Here is a 21,595-nt window from a genome sequence, read left to right on the forward strand (position 1 = left end):
GGGTGATGTGGGTGTGTGTTTTATATTGTAATGGGTGTGTGGGAGTGGTGTGTGTATGTGTATCAGGTGTGTGTATGTGGAGTTGTCCAATGTGGCTGTGTTTTGTAAGAGTGTGTGTATTTTGAGCGCAGCGGTGTGTACCGCCAATGGAATACCGCGGTTGAAAGACCGCCACGTGGATTCGTGGGTCGTGATAGTGTGGGCGTATTTCGGTTTTGATTTCGCCAGTTTAGCACTGACCTTTGGCGTGGCAGTCTTGTGTGGGTGTCTGGATTTTGTAGGATTTTGAGATGTGGGCGCGGCAGTGTGTTGGCGGTCTTCTGCACGGCGGTAAGCGATTTCTACCGCCAATGTTGTAATGACCCCCAATGTGTACAGTATTTGTGCAATAAATCATGCAATTGCATTGAAAACAATACAAAAATATACCACACAGGTTTAGAAAATTATAAGATATTTATCTGACTGAATAAAGGTCAAAACAATCAGGATTTTATAACTACAAGTTGAAATATCACTATTGTAATCATAAGAACAGTCTTGAAAAAGCAACAAGTGTCTATTGCAAGAACAATATTCCTTGTATGCGTCAAAATGCGGGGTCTTTTGAAACCCAGGGACGATGCATGGAAATCCTGGGCATGCAGGACGAAGTAACAGGTGCTGCATTGATGCGGTGGGTGATGTGTAAGAGTTTCTGTCGCACGGCAGGTGCTGTGTTGATTCCTCCCTCAGGAAGTCGGGCTGCGTTGTTTCGGCTCATCGATGCAGTGGGCTGTGTGTCAAAGTTCCGGTCACAACGCTGGTGCTGCATCGATTTCCACTCGGGGAGCTGGGCTGCATCGTTCCAGTTTGGTGATGCAGTGATTCCGTCACTGCTAGGCAGGCTGTGCGATGGTTCCGGCAGGCTGTGCGTTGATTTTTGCTGCACAAGGCATTCCTTTGCAGAGATGAAGTCTTTTTTGCCCTGAGACTTCAGGAAACAGGAGGCAAGTTCAATCCAAGCCCTTTGAGAGCACTTCTCAGCAGAGCCAGAGGCAAGCAAGGCAGCATGGCAACAGCAAGGCAGCAGTCCTTCACAGCAAAGCAGTCCAGGTGAGTCCTTTAGGCAGACAGGCAGCTCCACTTGGCAGGCTCATTACGAGTGTGGCGGTGTATGGACCTCGACACTTGCGGACGTGATCTGGACCACCACCAATATCACCACTGTCAGCTCCACTGGTGTCTTGAATACCGGTGGTGGCAGAGGTCCTAATCCACCAGGGCAGGGCTGCAAGCAGGGCTTCCATGGGGATTACAACCTTGTTCTCCATCAGCAGTTTCATGGTAGTAGCCCTGCCATGAAAAGGCTGGCAGAGAACAGGTGCAGATGGCCACGGGGGGCCCCGTGCGCTGCCCATGCATTTGGTAGGGGCAGTGCAGGCTCGCCCCTGGCAAGCACCATCACAATGTTCTCTGTCTGCAAAGCAGACAGTGAACATTGCGAGGGTGCTCGTGCACCCTACAGACGACAGCATTGCTGCCCGCACAATTATGAGCCAGAGACAATGCTGTAGCCTGTTTCCCGCTATGCCAGCAGGCGGAAACTGAGGTTTCCGCACTCTGACCTAGCAGGAAAGCCATGTTATCTCTAACGGGGAAGTCCAGGCATAGGGGAAGGCAACCCTGTCAGAGTTTGGCAGACAGGGTTTTCCGCCCACCGAACTCGTAATCAACCCCTAACTGTGCAAATGATTTCCCCATGCTACTAGGTCAGAAAATCCCTGTCCCACTTTTTACAGATTACACGATTCTGCTTGCCAAAACCAAGGCTGCTTTGCAAATTCTTGTTGATAGTCTTATTATGCTGATAGATTTATTATGTTTTGCATAATAATTTGCAACCTTGAAATGAATGCAGAAAAACCACACAGAGGGAAATGGGAATCATTAGCCTCAGCCAGGAAGTCCTGGTATGAGTTAAGGAATTTGAATACCTGGGGATCAGTCTGACTGACTCATGATCATGGGACACACAGATCCCAAACAGCTCTCTCTTGCTAATTCACAGAGCTGCAACCATTATTAGATTTACAAAAAATTGCTCCATGTTATCCAATGCTTCCAGTTATGGATTTTTATAAAGCTTAACCAAGGGGTTCAACATTGTATGGTGCAGAGTAATGACGCCATTGTTCCATGGGCTCACTGGGGACCTATAAGAACAATTGCATAAGAGCTCTTACAGAATTGGTAAGAGGTACCATTCTAGTTCCACTCAGATTGGACCTTGATCTTAAACCTACCCCTGCATTGGCTTCATTGAAGACGTTACTTTATTGGGTCTGTAAATGGGCCGTTGAGGAACTTCAGTTTTACAGAGAGGGCTTTATTGATATCCTTAATCTACACAGGTCTAGCAAGATCAAATGGCTAGGTTATGTTAAAAAATCACTCTATGACCTGGAGCTAGGACATTTTTGGGAAGAGGCACCTTTGATTACATCTACTTAAGTCACTGTTGTCAAAGCTGGCTACTGGGAGAGAATGATTACCTAGAATGATCTGTTCAATGCTATAGGTAGTTGTACAAGGTCTTTTCTGTTATACAAGTGTGCGCCAAAGGCTGGGGAGTTTTTAAATGTTATTTGTCCAGTGGGTGTTCATTCACTTTACAGTTTAGACATAGTACATAATCGATAGATCTGTTTTTAGCCATACAAGCTCTTCTACAGGCACAGTGTACCATGTGTCAATCATGCATGTTATCCAGTGAGATTGAGAAACGTCTGCTTTTTTGCCCGAGTTATTCTAGAACAAGGGTTAGGTGGATTTGCCTTTGTGTCATTTATTGGGGGTTTCGTACCATTTTATTGCTCTCAGAATTTGCAAAAGTGCAGTAGTGACTGCAGTATCTAAATTCTGTTTTTCTACATAGTTTATTAAACTTAAGGTGGCCTCTTGACTAACAATGACCATTTAGACCTAAGGCCCACCAGTGCACATGTTTTAGTGAAAAGAAATGGTTAACTTTAGTTGTAATTTGATGAATGTGAACAGTGCGTGCATTTTTTATGGTTTTAACTGATGTTTTTTTATTATTTATATATGGTGCTTGAGACGGCGGGGCCCAGCGGAGCGGTGCTTGACAGGAAGGGCCCAGCGGAGCGGTGCTTGAGACGGCGGGGCCCAGCGGAGCGGTGCTTGACAGGAAGGGCCCAGCGGAGCGGTGCTTGAGACGGCGGGGCCCAGCGGAGCGGTGCTTGAGACGGCGGGGCCCAGCGGAGCGGTGCTTGAGACGGCGGGGCCCTGTTCAGCGGTGCTCTTCTGCACGGCGGGGCCCTGTTCAGCGGTGCTCTTCTGCACGGCGGGGCCCTGTTCAGCGGTGCTCTTCTGCACGGCGGGACCCTGTTCAGCGGTGCTCTTCTGCACGGCGGGGCCCTGTTCAGCAGTTCTCTTCTGCACGGCGGGGCCCTGTTCAGCGGTGCTCTTCTGCACGGCGGGGCCCTGTTCAGCGGTGCTTGTCCAGTAATTCAAGGGAGCCAGACCTGGCCTGGACTCCCTGCTCAGTCGCCCTCCGACCGTGCAGTTGCATGACCCTTCGGTGACGGAGTCCTGGGCCCTTTGGTGTCCTCCCTTACAGCCGGGATGGGGCTTGTGGGGCCCACCTGCTCCGCGCTCCTGCTGGATGACTTCTCCGCCCTGCTGCCCTTTTGCTCCTTAGAAGAGGCTCTCTGGCCCTTGCCTCCCCTGGATGTTGTGGCAGGTGAAGTGGCCGAACTTTGGTCCTTGGGGGCAGCCGTGTCAGTCCTCTCACGGCGGCCCTTGAGTTTCCGGGTCCTCTTGCCTGGGGGGGGGGGGCTGGCTGTCCCCTTGCTGCTGATAGAAGTGTCACTGCTGCCAAAGGGTGGACTCCAGAACCCATGCACCACAGTGACACTCAAAGCTGGGCTGGTGGTGGCTGAGGTGCTCTTGGGACTCTTAGCAGATGGAGGGGGTGGGTCAGGGGAGGGAAAGAGGTCAAGATTGGAGAGGTAAACTTTTTTAGGACCAAGGTAAAGGGTGGGAGTAGTGGTGATGGGAGTGGAGGAAGAGGATGTGGTTGTAGGAGAGTCAGGTGTGCTGTCTTTGGGTGCAGGTGATTGTGACGTAGGCTGTCGTGAGGTGGATGGCTGTTGGGTGGGTGGCTACCTGCGTTTGTGTGTCTTGGAAGAGGGGGTGACAGACACAGTGGGAGAGGACACAGGGGACGTGTAAATGGCAGTGGGGGTGGTGACTGCACGTGTGCGGACTGTACTGGAGGGTGTGCTGGTGATGGAAGCACTGGCTGATGGTGGTGTGCATGCAGGTGTGAGTGTAGACGTCACAGGGAGGGAGGAGGGGGACGAAGAGGAGGGGGACAAAGAGGTGGTACTGACTGTTGGCATGTCTGCATCTGGGTGTTGCTTGGGTGAGTGTTTGTGGGATCTGTGGTGCTTGTGTCTGGATGAGCTGACCTTGGGTGTTGAGGTGTGTGCAGGCTGGTCTGATGGTGTGGATGGGATAGGCAGAGGAACAGGAGACAGAGACAGGGTGGAGGCAGTTAGAAGAGGGAGGCTGGAAACAGGGACAATGGTTGCCGTCAGTGCTGAGGCCAGAGCATTGAACGATCGTTGATGGGCAGCCTGACCCGAATGAATGCCCTCCAGGTACGCATTGCTCCGATGCACCTCCCTTTCTACCCCCTGGATGGCATTCAAAAGGGTAGTCTGCCCAACAATGATGGTCTGAAGGAGGTCAATGACCTCCTCACTGAGTGCAGCAGGGGTGACAGGGGCAGGGACTGAGGTGCCTGGGGCGAAGGAGATGCCCGCCTTCTTGGGCGAGCGGGCACGGAGCGTAGGCTGAGGGGCTGCTGGGAGGGCGGGGCTGGTGCGCTGGGTGGCGGCTGTACCTGTAGAGGCGGGGGGCCCGGATGTTGCCGCCACCGCTAGGGAGCTCCCATCCGAGGACGTGTTGGTGTCGCTGGTGTCACCACCGGTCCCCGTTGTGGTGCTCCCCTCGCCCTCCGGATCACTGGTGCCCTCGGTGTCTGTACCACGGCCCACCGGGGCCTTGTGACTTGCAGCTCCCTCGTGCTCCGATGCCAAATCTCCTCCGCCTGATGATGCTAATGCACACATGCACAAGAAGATTAAGGAAAAGGGTGGGGGGAGAAATAATAAAACAGGTTGAGTGCATGCAATGTCAACACCGTTGGCGGAGAGGACAGACACAGGAGCCTCATGCACTACACTGCGCAATTGGGGTACACTACTCAGTACGTGTGACCAGGCCTACAGGTCTATGCACAACAAATACACACATGGATGATGCAGGACCATGGATAGCTGTACTTGGCACCCTACAGAGGTGGGGCGCGGGGACACAGGGCCATGCCTAAAGGAGAGGACTACACTACAGAAAACGCCCTGGCCTAATGTCACCCACAACCCTCCTCCCCCACCCAGACGCCTCCACTGCGCATAAAGATAGCAGAATGTGCTGATACTCACCCCCTTGTGTCTGCTGTGATGTCCTCAAGCGCCCATCCAAATCAGGGTAGGCCACCGCCAGGATCCGGGACATCAGGGGGGTCAGGGTACGGCTGGCACCCCTCCTAGGTTGGGAGGCCATCCCCAGCAGTGACTCGGCGGTCTTCCTGGTCCCGCGGCGGATGTCCTCCCACCTCTTGCGGCAGTGGGTGCCCCGTCTGATGTGGACCCCCAGGGCCCAGACTTCCTTGGCGATGGCACGCCAAATGTCGACTTTCTGATGGGCGCTGACCTATTTGACATGTACAGGGTGGGAAAGGAAAATTCATCATTTATCTGCATGTTAGATGTGATTGCCCCCCCTCCCCAACTTTGCCATGTGGCACGTGCTCTCATCTGTCGTGCGTTGCACTCCTCATTCGCTCCCCACCCCACCATCTTACATCCACCCCACTCAACACAGGCATAGCCCATTCAATGTGCACCCAGTGTACTTACCTGTTGGTCTGGAGGACCGTAGAGTAACGCATACTTGGGGAGGACCCCATCCACAAGTTTCTCCAACTCTTCAGACGTGAAGGCAGGGGCCCTTTCCCCAGTCGCAGCAGCCATTGTCTCTTCCAGACCGAGGTCACAGCAGCACTTGCAGTATAGGTCCTCTCCTGTGGATGATCAGGTCTCGAGTGATTAAGCAGATAGAAAATGGCGGTCACGCCCGCGGCGGTGCGTACCGCCGCGGTGCGTATCGCGACCGCCGGCGCACCTCGTCATTGGCTCCTGAAACCCATAGGCTTCAATATTAACCAATGCGGCTTCGTATAGCGGTCTTCGACCGCCTACCGCCACGGTGTGCCATGCCAGCGCATTGACCTCACATCCCATTGTCCCACTTCACAGGTCAGGCAGCCGCCATTTCAAGGGCCCACATGGCATAATTTGTACTGCGTCACACAGGCCTAGGCCTTGCATTGCCACACATACACGCATTTCAATACATAGATAATCGTGTGCTATGCAAGCTGTGGTGAACGTACCTGTGATTTGCTTGACTCTGTGCTCCATGTTGTCCTTCCTAGGCACCGTCCGCTGGGACTTGCGAGGAGAAGGATGAATCCTCGCGTGTACCGACCGCTGGTGGACCTGTCGACAATGGAAGAACGCCATATCATACTACGATACCGACTTGACCGAGCCACTATACATGAACTGTGTGCCCAGCTGGAGCCAGCCCTGATGTCCCCCATCCGCCAACCCACAGGAATTCCCCCTCTAGTACAGGTTCTGTCAGTCCTCCATTTTTTGGCAAGTGGCTCATTCCAGACAACAGTGGCCATGTCATCTGGAATGTCTCAGCCTATGTTTTCAAAGATTTTGTCCAGAGTGTTGTCTGCCCTGATGAAACATATGCGGAGCTACATTGTTTTCCCTGAGGAGGTTGATTTGGCCACTGTGAAGGGTGATTTCTATGCCCTTGGACATATCCCCAACATCATTGGTGCCATTGATGGGATCCATGTGGCTTTAGTACCCCCAAAAGACGATGAGCAGGTGTACAGAAACAGGAAAAGTTACCATTCTATGAATGTCCAGGTGGTCTGTTTGGCTGACCAGTACATCTCCCATGTAAATGCCAAGTTCCCTGGGTCAGTGCATGACGCGTATGTTATGCGTAATAGCAGCATCCCTTATGTGATGGAACAGCTACAGAGGCAACGTGTGTGGCTAATAGGTGACTCTGGTTACCCCAACCTGCCTTGGCTATTGACCCCATTGAGGAATCCCCGGACCAGGGCAGAGGAACGGTACAATGAGGCCCATGGGCGAACTAGGAGGATCATAGAAAGAACCTTTGGCCTCCTGAAGGCCAGGTTTAGGTGCCTGCATATGACAGGTGGATCCCTGATGTACTCACCAAAGAAGGTGTGCCAGATCATCGTGGCCTGCTGTATGCCTCACAATCTGGCATTGCGACGTCAGGTGCCTTTCCTGCAGGAGGATGGTCCAGATGGTGGTGTTGTAGCAGCTGTGGAGCCTGTGGAGAGTGAAGAGGAGGAAGACGACGGGGACGACACAGACAACAGGGACACAGTTATCCAACAGTATTTTCAGTAGCACACAGGTAAGAATCACCCACGCCATTTAACATTTGCTGAAAGCCTCCTGCATCTTTACTTTGTGTATTTCCCCCCAGTTCTTTTAAACTGATGTTTGATTTTCCCTTCCCTTTTCAGTGCTGTATGACCCACTGCGTGACTTCAGCTTGGTTAGCCCATGGACTAATGCTTATTGACATCGGTATGTTGTCATCACAAAATTAACTGAACATTATTGATCAGTAATGTGTTATACATTTGTAAATAATACAGGCTGACTCCTGAATGATTTCAGTGCAATGAGTGATTTATTTTTAGTGCTAGATATTGGTACATGATATTAAAACGGTGATGGGTGAGGGTGGAGTTATGTCCATGGCAGAGTCCAGTTCTCAGTTTCACAGGTGCATTGTCCATATGCCTGTGGAAGGATGGAGCAGAGGCAGTTCAAGGTTGGACAGGTTGACAATGTGGGACAGTGGGATGACATCAGGGGGTATCTTATGCTGGCGGGGGTCTTGGCATCCTACTCTGTCTTCCTGTGAGATCTCAGGTTCCTCTTGCGGGTGGTTGTTCTTCAGCAGGAGGTGGGGTTCTGGTGGCCTGTCGTTGTGGTGGGGCCTCCTGTCCACTAGCGCCGGCGGAGGTGGTAGGCTGTTCCTGGTCCTGTCTAGTGACAGGGGCCCTTTGTGGTGCCACATGGTCCCGCAATGTGGTTTCTATCCAGTTGAGGGCCTGGACTATGGTCCCCATAGTGGTACCGATGTTCCTGAGTTCATTGCTGAACCCCATGTACCGTTCCTCCTGCTGTGCCTGGATCTCGGTGTACCTGGCCAGTACCGTCGCCATCGTCTCCTGGGAGTGATGGTATGCTCCCATGATGGTGGTGAGGGCCTCTTGGAGAGTCGGTTCCCTGGGCCTGTCCTCCCCCCCCTGTCGCACAGCAGCCCTCCCAGTTGCCCTGTTTCCCCGGGCCTCTGTCCCCTGGACGGTGTGCCCACTACCACTGCCCCCAGGTCCCTGTTGTTGTTGGGGTGTTGGGTCAGCCTGTGTGCCCTGTAGTGGCGGACACACCGCTGATTGACGCGTCCTGGAGACAGAGGCATGGGCCCGCTGGGTGGGAGCTGTGCTGGTGTTCCCAGAGGGGGTTGGGTCTGCTGTGGCCTGTGTCTGTGTGTGGGGAACCGACTGTCCAGAGGTCCCCGATGGTCCGGGCTGGTCATCAGGTTCTAGGTCGACAGAGCTGCTGTCCTCACTGGGGGCCTGTTCTGGGGGTGGGATGGACAAATCTGGACCCTCCGTGGCGGTGTGTTGGCGTTCGGGCCCTGCAGGAGTAAAAGAGTATGGTTATTGTTTTTGTGTGTGCCATGGCGTGCATTTTGAGTGCCCTTGTCCCCCAGTGCTGGCATTCCCTTGTGGGAGGTGTTATGAGGGTGGTGGGGGGGGTATGGGTATGTGCAATGGTCATGCTTTGGTGATGGCTGTCTATGGTTTGTGTTGGCATTCAGGGGTTGGTGTTGTTTAGGGTGGGTTGTGCTGGTGAGACATTGGCAGGGAGGATGTGTGCTGGGGGGTTGAGATTGGGGGTGAGGGTGTTGGTGGGGGTTGGCACGCTGGTGGTTGGGGGGGCTGAAGTAGTTGAGATTTGACTTACCAGAGTCCATTCCTCCGTGTACTCCAGCGAGGCCATCAGGATGCAGGATGTTTACTACCTCTTGCTCCCATGCTGTGAATTGGGGTGGAGTGAGTGGGGGTCCGCCGCCAGTCTTCTGCACAGCGATGTTGTGTCGCGACACCATCGAGCGCACCTTCCCCCGTAGGTCGTTCCATCGCTTTCGGATATCTTCCCGATTTCTTGGATGCTGTCCCACAGCGTTGACCCTGTCTACGATCCTTTGCCATAGCTCAGCCTTCCTTGCTATAGTGGTGTGCTGCACTTGTGTGCCGAAGAGCTGGGGCTCTACCCTTATAATTTCCTCCACCATGACCCTGAGTTCTTGGTCCGAGAACCTGGGGTGTCTTTGGGGTGCCATGGGGTGGTGTGGATGAGGTGTGGGGTGGTGTTTGTGGTGATGTGCGTGGTGATGTGTGGTGATGTGTGCGTAGATGTGGTGTGGGTGATGATGTTGTGTTCCTGTGTGTGTTGTGCTTTGCGTTCCCTGTGCTCTCTCTCAGTGTATTGCGCCTTCTCTCAGATATTTGTGGTTGTAGGGGTTTGTGGGTGAAGTGGGTGTGTGTTTTATAGTTAATTGGGTGTGTGGGAGTGGTGTGTGTATGTGTATCAGGTGTGTGTATTTCAAATTGTCCAATGTGGCTGTGTTTTGGAGCTGTGTGTGTATTTTGAGCGCGGCGGTGTGTACCGCCAATGGAATACCGCGGTTGAAAGACCGCCGCGTGGATTCGTGGGTCAGAATGGCATGGGCATGTTTGTGTTGCCGTGGCGGTGGAGGTTTGGTCATCTCCAGTTTATCGCTGGCCGCTGATGAGGTGGCCTTCCGTGGATGTCGGGTTTTTGGCGGTTTCACAGTTGGTGGTCAGAATGACCGTGGCGGTTTACCGCGGCCGCGGCGGTAGAATGGCGGACTTCTGACCGGCGGTAAGGGCCTTTTACCGCCGAGGTCAGAATGACCCCCTATATTTATTACGGTTAGACCTGACAGCCCTAGGGTGCTCACCCCTAACTTTTTGCCTGCCTCCCTCACCTTTATGGGCTCTGTTTTTTCTGGTTTTAGGACTCTGTTCACTTTACTACTGCTACCAGTCCTAAAGTGCATATGCTCTCTTCCTTAAAATATGGTGACATTGGTTAATAACCAATTGGCTTATTGTATTTACTCATAAGTCCCTAGTAAAGTGCACTATATGTGCCCAGGGCCTGTCGATTAAATGCTACTAGTGGGCCTGCCTGCAGCACTGATTGTGCCATCCACTTAAGTAGCCCCTTTTTCAGGCCTGCCATTGCAAGGCGTGTGTGCAGTTTTACTGCCAAATTGACTTGGCATTTAAAAGTACTTGCCGAGCCTAAAACTCCCCTTTTTCTACATATAAGTCACCCCTAAGGTAGGCCCTAGGTAACCCATAGGGCAGGGTGCTTAGTAGGCAAAAGACAGGACATGTACCTGTGTAGTTTACATGTCCTGGTAGTGTAAAACTCCTAAATTCATTTTACACTGCTGTGAGGCCTGCTCCTTTCATAGGCTAACTTTAGGGCTACCCTCATATACTGTTTGCGTGGCAGCGTCTGATCTGAAAGGAGTAACCAGGTCATATTTTGAATGCCTAGAATGGTAAAACAAAGTCCTGCTGACTGGTGAATTTGGATTTAATTTTACTAGTTTAGAAATGCCACTTTTAGAAAGTGGACATTTCTCTGCACTTAAATCCTTCTGTGCCTTACAATCCACGTCTGGCTAGGTTTAGTTGACATCTCCCTTGTGCATTCACTCAGACAACCCCAAACACAGGATGCTCAGTCACACTTGCATACACCTGCATATCAAATGGGTCTTTCTGGGCTGGGAGGGTGGAGGGCCTGACACTTACATGTCAAAGGACAGTAGCCTGCTTTCACACAAAGGACTGCCACACCCCCTACTGGGACCCTGGCAGACAGGATGGAACTGAAAGGGGACCTTGTGCACTTCTTAGCCACTATTTGAAGACTCCCCCACTTCAATGGCACATTTGGGTATCTAAGCAGGGTCTCTGACCCTACCAACTCAGACATTTCCTGGAGAAGAAACCCTGGACCAGAACCTGCAACCTGCTAAGAAGAGCTGCTTGGCTGCTCAAAAGACTCCCCTGAACTGCTTTTCTGAGAAGGACTGCTGCCTTGCTGCTCTCTGGCTGTGCTGAGAAGTGCTCTCCAAGGGCTTGGATAGAGCTTTCCTCCTGTTCCTTAAAGTCTCAGGACTAAAACGATTTCATCTCTGCAAAGAACTCCTTGTGCGGCAAAAATCAATGCACAGCCTGAAGGAAACAACACTCAGCCTGCAGAATTGTGAAAAATTCACTGCACGCCCAACCGGAATGATGCAGCCTGACTTCCCGATGAGGAGATTGACGCTGCACCAGCATTGCAACAGGAACTTCGACGCACGGCCCACCGTATCGATGCAATGCTGACACAGAGCAAGGAAGCAAGACTTCTTGAGAGGTATCGACACAGAACCAGACGTACAACAGAAATTTCCACGCATCGGCCACCGGATCAACGCAGCTCCTGTGACTTCGTCCTGCAAGTGAATTTTTAAAACAATTATACTTATAATGCTAACGTCGAAAATAATATAAGTACCAACATTTATCAGTGTCACTGAAAAACATATTTGCTACAATGATCTTAAAGACTATCTTACATACAATTATGTTTTTAAATATGATATTCTATACAGAAAAACATCAATAAATATTCTTACCTAAGATATGTGTCCATTATTTATTTGTTATGACATTATGGCCCTCATTATGACATTGACGGTAAATCCCACTTACTGCCATGCTGACTGCCGCCAACATACCGCTGCGGAGGGGGATATCCGTTCACCATCATATGACATACATACACCAATCCATCACTATTCAGCCACATACACAAATCGCCAGCCCAAAGGTCAGTGATAAACTAGCGGTATCAAAACCCAAACTGTTACGCAGACAGAACTACCCCTACCACATTATGAACCATGAATCACCACGATGGACATTCAATGGCAGTAAGCCATTGGCCGTACATACCGCCCCGCTCAAAATACACACACACATACAAAACAACACCACATTGGACAATTCAAACAACACACAACTGACAGCCATACACACACCACACCCACACACCTACACCACTATAAAACACACACCCACATTACACACAACCCTTTACGACTACAAACCATTGGCACAAGACAGACACCAAGACCATAGACAAAACCAGAGCCACACACTACTTACACCCATACACCACTCACGTACCCCACATCACACACCCTAACACATCACCCAACACACCCTCACCTGCACTCCTCACACAACACCCATGGCACCACAAAGACACCCCCAATTCACAGAGGAGGAGCTAAGGGTCATGGTGGAGGAAATCATCAGGGTAGAGCCACAGCTATTTGCAGCACAGGTACAGCAGATATCATTAGCTAGGAAGATGGAGCTATGGCTGAGAATCGTGGACAGGGTCAATGCCATGGGACAGCACCCAAGAACTAGGGATGACATCAGGAAGAGGTGGAACGACCTACAGGGGAAGGTACGTTCCACTGCAGAAAGACACCAACTCGCTGTACAGAGGACTGGCAGTGGACCTCCACCTCCTCCCCCACAACTAACAAAATGGGAGGAGCAAGTCGTGCCAGTCATGCATCCTGAGGGCCTGGCCAGAGTAGGAGGAGGACTGGACTCTAGTAAGTCAACTCTCTACTACTACTACCCCCCTACCTGCATGCCATCACATACAGCCACCTTCATCCTCACTCCCATCACTTCACCACTTCACACACACACACACACCCCCCCCATCACATCTCACTTATCCCAATGTCAAGCCCTGCATGCCATACCAATGCATGGACCCCACTCACAGATCTGCATGGACACCTATCACTAAAGCATGCACAATAAAGAGAATCAGCTAACCCACCATATACCAACACAAGTAAAACCTGACAGGGCAAATTCAACCAAAGAAGGCAAGCCACGGATGCACAATATGTCAAACACAGAAACAATAACACTGCATTTACATCCCCACAGGTACCCCAGCCATTGTCCGTGGACAGGAGTTGCCAGCAATACCCAGTCCCCCCACCAAAGAGGCTCACAGTGACGACAACAACTCTGGTCTTCTAGATCTGGATGCCCATCAGGGACCTCTGGACAGCTGGTTACCCTGGCCCAGTCACACACCACCACAGAGCCTCCCCCATCAGGAAACACCACCATAGCACCCACCCAGCGTACCCACACCTCTATCCCCAGGAAAGGTCAATCAGCAGTGTGTCCACTGTTACAGGGACCCGAGGCCACCCCTCTTACCCAAGACAATCAGGGACAGTGGGCACACCATTCAGGGGACAGAGGCACAAGCCAACAGGGAAACTGGGAGGAGTGCGGTGCGCCGGGGGAGGACAGGCACAGGGAACCAACTTTCCAGGATGCACTTGCACGAGGTCCTGGGAGTATATCAACATTCCCAGGACATGATGGACCAGATCCTAGAGAGTGTGCATGAGAACAAGCGGCTGCAGGAGGGACAGTACCAGGGGATCAGGGAGGACTTTCAAGCAATTAACAACTCCCTGGTCTCCATTGCAGGGGTACTGGCAGACATGGCCAGCATTATGAGGGAGGCAGTCTCACACCAGTGGGCCCCTGCCACTAGCCAGATGTATGAACAGCCTTCCACCTCTGCTGCCACTAGTGGCCTGGAGGCCCCACCACAGGACCAACAGGCCACCAGCACCCCTCCCCATGCAGAAGGTGAACTACCCCGCAAACGTTCCCTGCGATCCAGACAGAAGACAGAGACACTTGCCAAGACCCGCCAAGAAATTAGACTCTCCTGAATGTCACCCGTGTGTCCCACCTTGAACTGCTACTGCTCCCCTTCCTATGTCCCCTCGGACAATGCACCTGTGCTATAAATATACTGGAACCATACCCTGGACTTTCCTCCCTCATCACCCCATCCCATTGTACTTGCCCCTCCAAATTCTAGCACTTCAATAAACACCCTTGGGAAAAAAAAGAATTTTGGAGTATGTCAAATGTTTAAAGTATGTATTTATTACAACAGGTACAGACAGTGCAATTCAACTATATAGAAAATGAGCATAGGTGTATGACCTGTGGCTGGCAGCAATTATCACACCAGGAGCATATGTGAGGTCACCAACGTCTGTAAAATGAATTGCCAAAGGGTACAGTAAGTGGGCATAGAAGTGGGAAATAACAGCATGCCAGTGTCAAAGAAATTCCAAAAAATTTCATTGAAATGTGAAGTAACACTTTCTTACCTGTGTGTCATTGAAAGTACTGTCTGATGACTGATGTTCTGTTGTCCTCGTACTCATCCTCTGCCTCCTCATCCTCACTGTCCACAGGGTCCACTGCTGCCACACGGGCATCTCCAGCCTCCTCCTCCTGCAGAAAAGGCACGTGGCGTCCGAGGGCAAAGTTGTGCAACATGCAGCATTCCACTTTTTTTTTCTGGCAGACCTTCTTAGGTGAGTACCACAGGGATGGAGGCACCGGAACCTGGCCCCTCAAGAGGCAAAAAGTCCTTTCTATTATCCTTCTGGTTCACCCTTGGGCCTCATTATAACGTTCTTCTGCCCCTGTCCAAGCATTCCTCACAGGGGTCAGCAGCCATGAGAGGTTTGGGTAACCAGAGTCACCTGAACTATTGAGGGACAACATTTAGCCACACACTATCCTATATGGTCCACACCATTCCCATATACCAACATATACTGGGTGGGGACCAGGGCTCACCTATTAGCCACACCCTGTGCCTCTGTAGTTGGGCCATCACATTTGGGATGCTGTTATTCTTCAGGATAAAGGCACCATGCACCAACCCAGGATACTTAGAACTGATGTGGGAGATGTACTGGTCCACCAAGCACACCATCTGTACATTCATAGAATAGAAACTTGTATGATTTCTGAACACCTGTCCATTTTGACGGGAGGGAGAAATGCAATATGTGTTCCATCAGTCGCCCCAATTATGTTGAGGATATGTCCCATTGCATAGAACTGGGCCTTCACTGTGGTCAAATCTTCAACCTGGGGGAAAACAATGTAGCTGCACATGTGTTTAATCAGGGCAGACAACACTCTGGTCAGTACTATTAAGAACATTGGTTGTGACATTCCTGCTGCAAAGCTCACAGTCACTTGGAAAGAACCAGTTGCCAAGTGATGGACACAGATAGAACTTGCACAAGAAGGGGGATCCCAGGGGAGTGACTGATAGCAGATATCAGGTTGAGCTCCAATTGGGCACACATCTCTGTGATTGTGGCCCTGTCAAGTCTATAGGTGAGGATGATGTGACTGTCCTCCATTGTTGCCAAGTCCACCAGGGGTCTGTACACGGGTGCATGTCAACATCTCCTATTCACCCGCAGTGGTAGCAATTTATGGGGCAAAAGAGTGAGGAGCCGGTCACAAAATGAACAATGGGGCTACAACAGAACTTTGCATTCTATTAACTTGCAATGAGTAAGTGTAGCTAGTATGGTATGTCCAATTTTCAACAGTGATGCATCAAATATCCAGGGCCTACCCCCAACCCCCCTGTAATGGCGTCCACCTGTCCTGTGTGGAGGGACAGGTGAAAGTGAGATAATTCTGCTGACGTTGTGTGGCGTTGCAGGAGGCGGTCGGGAACCACAGTGCAACTCCTCATTGGGTAGCATTGGGGCTATGGGGTACAGTGGCCAATGGGGATCTACGTCGGCAGTGAGAGAATGCACCGCCGCAGACCTGACCACCATTTTCTATCATATTCCTCACTTGATACCTGATCATCCACAGGAGAGGACCTACACTGCATGTGCTGCTGTGACTTGTGTCTGGAACCTACCATGGCCCATGTGACTGGGGAAAGGGCCCCTGCCTTCACTTCGGCGGAGTTGGAGAGACTGGTGGATGGGGTCCTACCCAAGTATGGACTGCTGTATGGGCCTCCAGACCAACAGGTGAGTACACTGTGGGCATGATGCCTGTGGCAGGAATGCATGGAGTGGTGTGTGTGAAGGCCTCATGTCTCTTGTATTTGGTGACTGTTTGTAAAGTTTTCCTTACTGTTTGTGCCTTGCTTTTTTCCCTGGTTATTTTGCCCCTTGCCGATCTCCCCTTGCCGCTGCCTCCCTGCGGCCCCGCCCCCCTCACGCCCCCATTCGCCGCTCCTTCCCGCCTCCCGCCTCCCAGCTGCTCCTCCCTCCCCCCTCCCTTCTTAATGGCTGGCGCTGCGCGTCGCGAGTGAGCAACCTCTGACCTGATTTAGTTCTAGAGCTCGCCCCCCACATCCGCAGCACCACCCTGCTGTCTCGTGCCCCTGACCCCCGCCCACGCTGCTGCTAGCGTGTTCGAGGCCCGTGTGCCGCTTTTCGCCGTCCTGTAAGTGTTTGTTCTATTTTTCAGCGCCTCGCCTCCTTGCGCTTTTGCCCCCGTTGTGCCCCTTCTGACTGCTGTACCCCAATTGTAATTTGTGCCATATTTGTATTTGGTGACTGTTTGTAAAGTTTTCCTTACTGTTTGTGCCTTGCTTTTTTCCCTGGTTATTTTGCCCCTTGGGCGCTCCCCCTCGCTCCCCCTTGCCGATCTCCCCTTGCCGCTGCCTCCCTGCGGCCCCGCCCCCCTCGCGCCCCCCTTCGCCGCTCCCTCCCGCCTCCCACCTCCCAGCTGCTCCTCCCTCCCTTCTCAATGGCTGGCACTGCGCGTCGTGAGTGAGCGACCTCTGACCTGATTTAGGTCTAGAGCTCGCCCCCCACGTCCGCAGCACCACCCTGCTGTCTCGTGCCCCTGACCCCCGCCCACGCTGCTGCTAGCGTGTTCGAGGCCCATGTGCCGCTTCTCGCCATCCTGTAAGTGTTTGTTCTATTTTTCAGCGCCTCGCCTCCTTGCGTTTTTGCCCCCGTTGTGCCCCTTCTGACTGCTGTACCCCGATTGTAATTTGGGCCATATTTGTATTTGGTGACTGTTTGTAAAGTTTTCCTTACTGTTTGTGCCTTGCTTTTTTCCCTGGTTATTTCGCCCCTTGGGCGCTCCCCCTCGCTCCCCCTTGCCGATCTCCCCTTGCCGCTGCCTCCCTGCGGCCCGCCCCCCTCGTGCCCCCATTCGCCGCTCCCTCCCACCTCCCGCCTCCCAGCTGCTCCTCCCTCCCCCCTCCCTTCTTAATGGCTGGTGCTGCGCGTCGCGAGTGAGCGACCTCTGACCTGATTAAGGTCTAGAGCTCGCCCCCCACGTCCGCAGCACCACCCTGCTGTCTCGTGCCCCTGGCCCACGCTGCTGCTAGCGTGTTCGAGGCCCGTGTGCCGCTTTTCGCCGTCCTCTAAGTGTTTGTTCCATTTTTCAGCGCCTCGCCTCCTTGCGCTTTTGCCCCCGTTGTGCCCCTTCTGACTGCTGTACCCCGATTGTAATTTGTGCCATATTTGTATTTGGTGACTGTTTGTAAAGTTTTGCTTACTGTTTGTGCCTTGCTTTTTTCCCTGGTTATTTATCCCCTTGGGCGCTCCCCCTCGCTCCCCCTTGCCGATTCCCCTTGCCGCTACCTCCCTGCGGCCCCGCCCCCCTCGTGCCCCCATTCGCCGCTCCCTCCCACTTCCCGCCTCCCAGCTGCTCCTCCCTCCCTCCCCCCTCCCTTCTTAATGGCTGGTGCTACGCATCGCGAGTGTGCGACCTCTGACCTGATTTAGGTCTAGAGCTCGCCCCCCACGTCCGCAGCACCACCCTGCTGTCTCGTGCCCCTGACCCCTGCCCACGCTGCTGCTAGCATGTTCGAGGCCCGTGTGCCGCTTTTCACCATCCTGTAAGTGTTTGTTCTATTTTTCAGCGCCTCGCCTCCTTGCGCTTTTGCCCCCGTTGTGCCCCTTCTGACTGCTGTACCCCGATTGTAATTTGTGCCATATTTGTATTTGGTGACTGTTTGTAAAGTTTTCCTTACTGTTTGTGCCTTGCTTTTTTCCCTGGTTATTTCGCCCCTTGGGCGCTCCCCCTCGCTCCCCCTTGCCGATCTCCCCTTGCCGCTGCCTCCCTGTGGCCCGCCCCCCTCGCGCCCCCATTCGCTGCTCCCTCCCGTTTCCCGCCTCCCAGCTGCTCCTCCCTCCCCCCTCCCTTCTTAATGGCTGGCGCTGCGCGTCGCGAGTGAGCGACCTCTGACCTGATTTAGGTCTAGAGCTCGCCCCCCACGTCCGCAGCACCATCCTGCTGTCTCGTGCCCCTGACCCCCGCCCACGCTGCTGCTAGTTTGTTCGAGGCCTGTGTGCCGCTTTTCACCGTCCTGTAAGTGTTTGTTCTATTTTTCAGTGCCTCGCCTCCTTGCGCTTTTGCCCCCGTTGTGCCCCTTCTGACTGCTGTACCCCGATTGTAATTTGTGCCATATTTGTATTTGGTGACTGTTTGTAAAGTTTTCCTTACTGTTTGTGCCTTGCTTTTTTCCCTGGTTATTTCGCCCCTTGGGCGCTCCCCCTCACTCCCCCTTGCCGATCTCCCCTTGCCGCTGCCTCCCTGCGGCCCGCCTCCCTCGCGCCCCCATTCGCTGCTCCCTCCCGCCTCCCAGCTGCTCCTCTCTCCCCCTCCCTTCCTAATGGCTGGCGCTGCGCGTCCGCGCAGCGGGCGCGCCGCTGGCACGCCGGAGGCGCACCAGAGGCAAGCCCGTCTGCGCCTGGACCGCGTCCAGCGCCACCCCCCCCTGGTCCTCACGCCCCCGCGCCACCAGCCTTCGCTACTAGGCCAGCGAACTCCTCGCCCTCAACCCTGGCCCCTCCACATAATGCTTCCAGGCCACCCCGAAGCACACCAAAGGACCTTTTTCCTGCCGCACCTGCAACTTCACCTGCAACAGAACAACGAAGCCAGCAACAACGAACACAAACCACCTGGACTGCATCCTCCTCAACACACGCTCCACACGAAAGCACGCCATTGAGCTCTGGGACCTGCTCGACACCACCGCCCCAGATGTAGCCTTCCTAACCGAATCCTGGTGGAACGACTCCTCGGCCCCAGACATCGCCATCGCCATCCCTGACGGCTACAAGAACACCAGAAGAGATCGCACCAACGGAATCGATGGAGGAATAGCCATCGCCCTCAAATCTACCCTCAAGATCCCCACACTTACACGGACGACACCCTCAAGACAGCCGAACACCTCCGCTTCCATATTCACACGGACCCCAACACTACCCTCAGAGGAACCCTCATATACCATCCTCCAGGACCAAGAGCCCCCTTCAGCGACACCATCTCCAACCTCGCAAGCACCCACGCCCTCGCCTCTTCAGACTACATCCTCCTGGGAGACCTCAACTTCCACCTGGAGAACAACAATGACGCCAACACCGCAACACTGACCACCAACCTCTCCAACCTCGGACTCCGTCAACTGGTCAACACACCCACCCACATCGCCGGCCACACCCTTGACCCACTCTTCACTGCAAGCAACCACATGTCATTCAGCCACACCTCCGAACTCCACTGGACCGACCACCTCTGCGTCCATTTCACCTTCAAGAAAAACACCGAACACCACCACATCCCCACTACCACCTCACCACCGCTGGGGAAAAGTCACCGAAGACCAACTAGCCAGCACCCTCGCCAAAAACCCACCACCCGACCCCACCGACCCGGACTCCGCCGCCATCAACCTCCAACAATGGATCCTCAACTGCGCCAACATCCTAGCACCACTCAAGAGACCCACCGTAAACCAAGAAAAGAAAAAACCAGCCTGGTTCACAGACGAACTGACCACCTCCAAACGCACCTGCCAGAAACTCAAGAAAAAATGGATCCTCGAGCGCACACCCGACAACCTTGCTACCCTCAAGGAAGCCAACCGCGAACACCACCAACTGATCTGACTCGCCAAACGCTCCCACTTCACATAACGCCTTAACAACAACGCTCACGACTGCAAGGAACTCTTCTGCATCGTGAAGGAACTCTCCAACGCCAACGTCAACGACGTCCCTCCATCCCAGAAACTCTGCGACGATCTCTCCACCTTCTTCTACCAGAAAATCGCAGCCATCCACGACAGCTTCAACACCACACCTCCGCCAGACCCCACACCCAACTACTCCTCCCACGCCGACCGCCTCACCACCTGGACCCAAGTAGACGACGCCGAAACCCTAAAGACCATGAACTCCATCCACTCAGGATCTCCCTCTGACCCCTGCCCACATCACGTTTTCAACAAAGCCGACGTCACCAACGCCCCCAAACTCCTCAAGATCATCAACCTTTCCTTCAACACCGCTACCTTCCCAGACAGCTGGAAGCACGCAGAAATCCAACCCCTCCTCAAGAAACCTAAGGCTGACCTCAACGATCTCAAAAACTTCTGACCGATCTCCCTCCTCCCTTTCCCAGCAAAAGTCATCGAGAAGAACGTCAACGCACAGCTCGCCCACTACCTAGAAGACAACTCCATCCTAGACCCCTCCCAATCTGGTTTCAGACGAAACCACAGCACAGAGACTGCACTCCTTGCCGCCACAGATGACATCAGACAACAAATAGACAACGGCGAAACCTCAGCCCTCATCCTCCTAGACCTCTCCGCTGCCTTCGACACGGTCTGCCACCGCACCCTACTAAATCGCCTCCACGAAGCCGGTATCCAAGACAAAGCCCTCAACTGGATCTCCTCTTTTCTCTCCGGCAGAACCCAGAGAAGACGGTGGAGCCTCAGCTGGGGTTGGCCTCCCAACGAGGAAGGGATGCCCGTCAAACCCTGACCCTCCTGATGGCCCGCATACTGGCGGTGGCCTATCCTAAGCTGGATGGGCGCTTGAGGGCATCACAGCAGCCACAAGGGGGTGAGTACAGTGGCCATCATTACAACTTACACATGGTAGGGTGGTATCCGGGGGGGGGGGGTCTGTGTCAGTGGGTGCCCCTAGGCCAGGCCTGGCATTGCAGCTTAGGTCCCTGGCGGCTAGAGTTCTGAGGGGATAATCCTGCTAACTAGCTTGTAAGCATCCACTACTGGTCAGGGCTGCATGGGTCCCAGGTGTGCTACATTTGGTAGTGTGTGCCCCTCCCCATGCCTTGGAAGCTAACTTTTTCTCTGCTAATTCTATGTCATATTGAGTAGGCCTGTTCCCTGTGTGTGAGGGTGATGTGTACGCCAACTGTGGTGTTGGTGCAGCCATTGACCAAGTGTATCCTTTGTCTCTTCCCCCCTTATTGTTTTGTCATACTGTCCTTATATGCCTTAGCATCATCTGGCGGAGGAGCAGAGGCACCGGCGAT

The sequence above is a fragment of the Pleurodeles waltl genome, chromosome 6 (assembly GCF_031143425.1).
Source record: "Pleurodeles waltl isolate 20211129_DDA chromosome 6, aPleWal1.hap1.20221129, whole genome shotgun sequence".
Lineage (NCBI taxonomy): Eukaryota > Metazoa > Chordata > Amphibia > Caudata > Salamandridae > Pleurodeles > Pleurodeles waltl.